The sequence below is a fragment of the Patagioenas fasciata genome, chromosome W (assembly GCF_037038585.1).
Source record: "Patagioenas fasciata isolate bPatFas1 chromosome W, bPatFas1.hap1, whole genome shotgun sequence".
Taxonomy (NCBI): Eukaryota; Metazoa; Chordata; class Aves; order Columbiformes; family Columbidae; genus Patagioenas; species Patagioenas fasciata.
This window is the reverse complement of record NC_092559.1, coordinates 65,668,175-65,675,362: the sequence shown is the minus strand read 5'-3', so window position 1 is coordinate 65,675,362 and position 7,188 is coordinate 65,668,175.

Genomic DNA, 7,188 nt, shown 5'->3' with positions numbered 1-7,188 from the left:
CTACTGAGGAATCTCCGAAGTAGTACCTAAGCTCCCAGGCAGAGGTGACACAAATGGGGATGCAGGCGCTGCAGCAATTCAGTCCTGGTAGATCACAGGGCCTGCTGTGTTCACCTGTATTTCAAGGCTTCAAGCAGGCACATATTGGAAAGTAAAATGTGGGAAAGCAAGATGTGTGGTTCCAGCCACCTGGATGATAAAGGAAGATCCATACTAACATGACCATCTGGATGGTCGAAGATATAATACTAACATAATAATATATAAAGGGCTTTGGACAGATTACTTTGAAGTACGTTTCTCATAATTGTAAAAAGTTATAGCCCAGACTCATGAGAATGGTATCTCGGGCCAGATAACTGCCCCCAAGTGCATGGGATGTGTGAATGTCCTTGGGCCTGGTGTGTGAATGAGTGGAAAAACAAGTGAGACAAACATCACATGAGTTTAGTGTGTTTTTAATAAGAATTAGTGGAAAAACACCTTTTGTAAACATCTTAGTCCAGGGCCATACCTGTAAATCCTATAAATTTGTCAATGGTGAATATAGAAGGCAGCCTAGGTCTAGGTCAGCTCTCTGCTTGGCCAGGTTCTGCACTCCTTCCTGCACAAGATCTCTGCCTCTGCGTGAATTTCTGTCTGCATCCTGGTATGTGTTGTTTCTAATCGCCGCAGCCGCAGCCTTGCACTCTTTCTCACAACAAAGCAGGAATCTCAGGTGCCTTAGAGTTTCTCACAGGCCCATGTTATCTAACACAGAGGTTCTGCTTGTCAAGCACACAAGGTCAGTAAAACAATTAGTGTGATTTATGTGCTTTTTCTACATCCATGCTGCAGTCAGTTGAGCATATTTACAATTAGCTTCCTCACCATTCTTGTGCAATTCCCATACATGGATAAATGTTGGATTTCTGCAAATAGTCTCATACAGGAATTTTTGAGATAACCTCTGGTTGTATTACAAAATTTATCCTGTTATTTTTCAAATAGTGATATAGAGTTTAGTAGAAATTTACTGTGTAGACGGCAATGTATTGTGTAACTCGATAACAGTTAATAATTTATACAATGGGGTCAGCTTAACTAACAGAAATAACAGGAGCCTGCATCCTTGATGGATGAGATAACAGGAGCCTCTAGCACACAAAGAGAAGACAGTCCAACCAGGTCTGCAGTTTGGGCTTCAGCCAACTCAGCATACCAGACCAAAGGTTAAAAGTTTACAGCGAAGAAGACTGCAAGCCTTCATCCAAAAGACTCTGGCCCGCGACCACCAGATGGCAGCACACATGCGCCAAGAGGAGAAGCCCTATGATAATGAGTTCCGAGAAATGATTATAATAACCGCTCCTATTCCTGGAACTAATCCAACCTCTATTCTGAATATGTATGATGTGTTAACATAAAAGAGCTACCTTTTGAAGCGAAAGGTGTGCAAGCTTTGGGAAGCGATTCCCTTGCACCATGACACCAGAATAAACATACCTGCTTTATAACTCATCTCGAGTTGTAGAGTTTATTCCGCATGTCAATAGGAGATTTTTACAGATACGCCAGAATTGAGAGAAAAATCTTTGTTTTGTTCTTTGTTTTGATTTGTGTTATTTTTCTCTAATGTAGATTAAAATTAAATACATCTGAAAGCTTCTTTCTTTTCCTTCTGCAACTAGTTGAAAATCAGTTAATTCTCAAATTTATGAAAACTTGAGAACTACTTCCCTGAATGAGGGAAGGAATACTATGTGTAATTTTTTTACATTAGAAATGCATGGAGCTAAAGGGAGTAAAAAAACTTGTTATTTTATTTACAATTAAAGGTAATAATATTTGCATAATGTTTTTTGAAATGTGATGTTCAAACGACTGACTGTGGCAGTTGCCCATCCCCTTGAGATCTGGAGCTTTCAATAGGACAGTTGATGACTCTTTAGCACCTTTTGTGCCCCACTGTGCCTGTCCTCACCTGCACACCTAGGATGGTACAGTCACCTCCTCCCCATCTGGGTGACTTCACCTCCACTCGCCTGTGGGGGCAGGAGGGGTGGGACCCTCAGTTGATTGCCAGGGTCCTCAACAGAGGAGGTGCCCAGAGAAGCTGAGAAACTTCTGGACCATGTTGTAATGCCCACAGCCAGATCTGACCAGGCTATAAAACAAGATCTCCACAGAAGACCCCCTTTGAGTGGTCTTCTCGGAGCAGTGGGTCTGTGAACTGGAGCCCTCCCCTTAGACTGAGACGCTGTCTAAGGAGACTTCCCAGGACTGATTGTGCCTCACATCCTTCTGTGGTGAGTGGTTATTTTTCTGTGCTGGACATATCCTTGAATGACCCCTTGCCTAACCCAGGCAAGGGATTGTTTCATCTGGGTACCCTTGAGTGAGAGGCCTCTGGTTTTGTTTCTTGTGAGTGTATGTGTGCATGTTGTGGATCCTCATTATTCTTATGTTGTCGTACTTTGCCTTCTTTCCAGGACATTACTGCCAATGAGCTGGCATTTGACAATGGTGCACTCTGCAGGAACTTCTGCCACATGAGTTATGTGCATTGGACTGCATCTGGATCTGTGGGTAAATCCTCATTATTTGGATCATTATAAATCACCTCCAGCACAGTTAATTCCCTCAGGTACTGGATATATCTCACCATGGTGGTCCACTTGCATGGGTGATAGGTAACATCTTCCCTGATGGGATACCTTTTTCTTCACACCTAACAGAAGTCGCCTCCAGGGGCTGAGGATTTGTGTCTTTTTCCCAATCTCCTTGTCAATGCTACCTTTTCTAGATAGGGATCCCAGCTGCTTGGCTTCCTTATCCTCTAATTCCAAGCTACTGACTCTGTTATCCAAGCATTGGAGCAGCCAGACAACAATGTGTTTGCCAGGACGGTGGCTGAAATCTTTTTGCATATCTTGAAGCTCACCTGGGGATAGAGACTGGGTGATTATCTCTGGTTCTGCCTCCTCCTCCTGTTTTCATTATGACACTGGATCATCATGATCCCTCACTAAGTCAACTGATTTTTTTTGTCTATTTCTTTTTCTGTATGGGACAACTGATATAAATGTGGATTGGTTCTCTGGTTCAGCTGCAGCACCTTTGCCTGGGTTTGATTAGCCACAGTGCCTGTCACTGGGGTTTGAGTAACTGCAGCATTTGGCATGAGGGTGAGAGTAACCACAGTGCATGCCGCTGTTTTCCCTCTCTTCCCCCTGGGGGTGCTGCACGGTATTGAACAGTGTTTGGTAGATTGCCCAGGGTCCAGTACAATGCGGTAAGTTGTGCCTCTTTGGAATAGCCACAGCATTTTCCTTTTAAATATTCTATCACTTCATCAGGGTCCTGTAGTTGTTCAGGAGTGAAAGTGCAAACCATGGGAGATGAGAATTTCTTTAGATACCTGCCCATGTTCTCCCACATGCCATGCCACCCATGACCATCCATCCAGCCTTGGGGAAAATCTCTGGGTGATATTCATAACGAATCCTTTTTTCATCATGTACATTACTTGAGATACATTCAGGAGACACAGCAATAAGAGCATGTTAGCTTGGATATCCCCAGGGTGTTCAAAATTTTCAAAAACTGTTGTACCTAGGCTGAAGGAGAAGAGGGAGGCGAAAAAGCAGGGAAAATTTCACCTCCTCCCCCATCTTTCCCATAGATTGGATGCAATTCTTAATCAGTTCTGAGAAATGGTGCCCGAGGTATGGAAATTACAATGCTGCATAAAATTACCAGTAGAACCACACAGCAAGAGATGTAACCATCTCATAAGTTGATATTACACAGGACAGCAATATGATAAACCTAACCCTTCTCACAGAAATAAACAGAACCACAGGGAATACATAGTGCATATAAGAATTTACATAACACAGCCGTGTGGACTGTCCTGGTTTTGTTAAAAACAAGACCAGTTCTCTTTTAGTGATTTTTCTTTCAGCTAAGTTCTTCTAGGTGGCTGTACTATTCTGAGTTTTAACCTGCATATTTTTTCCTAGGATGCTGTACTCAGTGCTGATAAGAGACCAACGGAATGCTGAAGAAGCTCGTGTTTAGATTTATTACTATGGTAGCCAAGAAAGACTGATAAGTTTTCCCACGTTCCGTTGTGAGAGGGCCGTGTTTGAGGAGGGGTGGATGGAACAGGTGACTAGAACTGACCAACGGAAGTATTCCATCCCATAATCGTCATACCCCCTATATAAGAGGGTGATCATGAGGGTCATGCTCTCTCCGACCATGGCCGGCATCTAGAGAGGACTCTGTCTGTCTGCCTGTGATCTACAGGCCTCAGGCCCTGCATCCCTGCAACCAGGTTCCGGTTTGCTGTGAAGTCCCACCCATGACTTCTGGGGGCCTGACCTGCACCTGCTGGAGCCACGCCAGCTCCGCACACCCAGCTCCGCCGCTGCTGGAGTGATACCAACTCCACATCGAGCACTTGAGATTGGTTTTGTATATTTTGTATATATTCTCTATTTATTAGTAGCATTAGTAAAACCCTTTAAAACTCTCCAACTTGAAGTCTAAGTCTCTCTTCCTTTCCCCTTATCTTTCTTATCATCTTTCCGATCTGAAGGAGAGGTGGCGGGAGGTAAAGGGGATAACAGAGAGCGTCTGCCATGGTTTATTGCCGCCTTGCCTTAAACCTTGACATGGACAAACAAAGCAACATTGTGAGCAGTGACTATTATAGTAAATGCATATTTTAACATGCTCTGGTCAGATCTGTTCTTATTCCAACTCTTTGTTCCCCATGTTGGGCACCAAAAAGGACTGTAGTAATTTAGCCTGCTCTTCCCCTCAACCGGCAACTAAAACCATGTGCCGCTTGCTCACCCCTCCTTGGCCCCCAGTGGGATGGGGAGGAGAATCAGGAAACAAAAGGCAGAATTCATGGGCTGGAATTAGAAGAACTTAATGGAACAGTGAAAAAGAAAAGGAAAACAAATAGCAATAATAATAATTAAATAATATACAAAGTGAGGGATACACAGTGCAGTTTCTGACCATGTAGAAATCCTGGTGTGAAGCCCACCCTTCCAAGCAAATTATTCCTCTAAGCAGTGATAGTGAACTCCCGACTGCAGCTCGCATCGAAACCTCCCCCTGTGTGTTCCCCGGGGTGGTTGAGCCGTCACTTGGGTGGAGGTGGCTCAGGAGCTTAATTGTGGTAGCATGGGTCTGATGGGGGGAGTTACAGAAACAAAAACTGCTGTACCGAGAGTGGAACAGCATGTAAATCGAACTCCTCCCCTAGGTGTCCCCGAGACAAAGAGAAACCTTTTGTGGGCTGAGGGAATAGAGAAGGGAATTCCCCAAGATGTAATAGATGGAATGTCTACCCTGTCCCTTGAAAAGCTTATCAGGGCATTGAAGGCACTCCATAAAAATGAACTGCTCGCTTGGGGGGACATGAAAGCAGAGCAGAGCCAGTGGGACAGTGATTGTCCCTGGGATGCCCATTACTCCTGAGGGCGGATAACAGACATGCCCACCCCAGTCAGTGAGCCAGGGGGCGGCCAGTGCGTTCATTTAAAGAGGCTCACAGAAACTGTTAAGGGGATTTGCTGATCACTTTTCCCCTTGATTCCTTTAAAATCAGTCCCCCACTGCCAGGGTGGTCCAAGAATCAGACAAAAATGAGTTCAATGGGTTGCCTCCAACTTAACTGCTTTCTTTCTCCAAGCCCCTGCTATTCTTCCAGGGAAAAGGTAAAACAAGGACCCAGCAACCCGGCTCCACAAAACTGACCGACCTGTTCTCATTAAACTACGCACCACTGGCACTGTACCCCTCGTTTTAAAGACAACAATGAACATTTATGCATGGAATGCTGCTGACACCCATGGGAAAGAGCATCAGATCAGCACCAGTGGATCATCCCTTTTTTTTTTTTAAATAAAAAAGGGGGGGGAAGTAAAAGCTGCCTTTTAGTAATACTGTTATTTTAATATGTTTGGGGATTTTTATTTTGCATGTTAGCTTTCTTTTATCTTACAAGAGAGGAATGGTGTGGGGCAAATGTATATTCATATGTTGTATAGGGCTAACACTGCTTTTGCTAGTGTGTAACCAGAAATATACCTAATTTAGCTCGGCAATTGATACAAGGTTTCATATATATTTGGAACTAAATTTGCAATGATTGGTTTGAATCTTAGAAAATATTAGAAAATCAGTTAAAACTAATAAAGAAACACAATGTGGAGAATAATCAAGTCCCCTTTTCTTGAACAGAAAGAGAGACAGCTGTGGAAAAGTGATGGGACCTTGATTGAATAGTTCAAAACTTTGCATCAACTCCTGAGCAATACTACTTGGGGAAAATTGTGTAATCAAACTTGTTATTAATGTTACCTCTGTGGCTATTTGTATTATAGTACCAAACTGGAGAGCTTTTCCAGGCATTGCAACCGTAGGACTGGTTTAATAGCTTGAGGCCTGGACCTTGGTTCAGCTCTCTCCTAGAATCATTGGGACTCACAGATTGGTGAAAATGGCTTTTAGATATTGCTACGATGTTAATTTTTAGTTTCTTGCTTTTTATGCTTGGCATTGCTATTGTGGAATGTGTGATTGTGCAGCTCCTATCCCTACTAGATGAAGACTACATAGACAGTGTTTGAAAGCTATCTTCCTCTTTCCTTTTGTTCTTATCTTTTCTATCCTTTATCTGTCATGACAAAATCTCTGCCCTAGGGGGCAGTGCACAATGTTTTCAGCCACAGAGTGGTGTCATGTATCGATAAGGATCATGGCCAAAACATTGTGACCTGATATGCCCAGCTTGGCACACAAACGGGAAAAGCTGAGACCCTTCAACATGGCCCGAGACCTATCGATCTTTCACAATCACCCCTTCCCCCCAGACTTTCATCTACTTGGAGGATTATTAAAAAAGCTCACCTAAAACAGCACTGGTAGGGAACCCACCACCCTGAGGACCCTCGGCCCACCAGCCTCACCACAGGAACTGGACCAGACATCAGAGGACACTGCACTCCCGAACTACAAACCCCAGCATCCTTGCCGTGGGACACCGGAGGCCATACATCATCATACAAGTCTCGTCATCCACAGTGCAGAGCCATGAGAGTGGCTGGATCCCTCACCCTTTTCTTCCTTTCTCTCTGCTCTTTCCTTCTCTCCTTTTTTCTATATCCCTATTTCTTTGTCTCT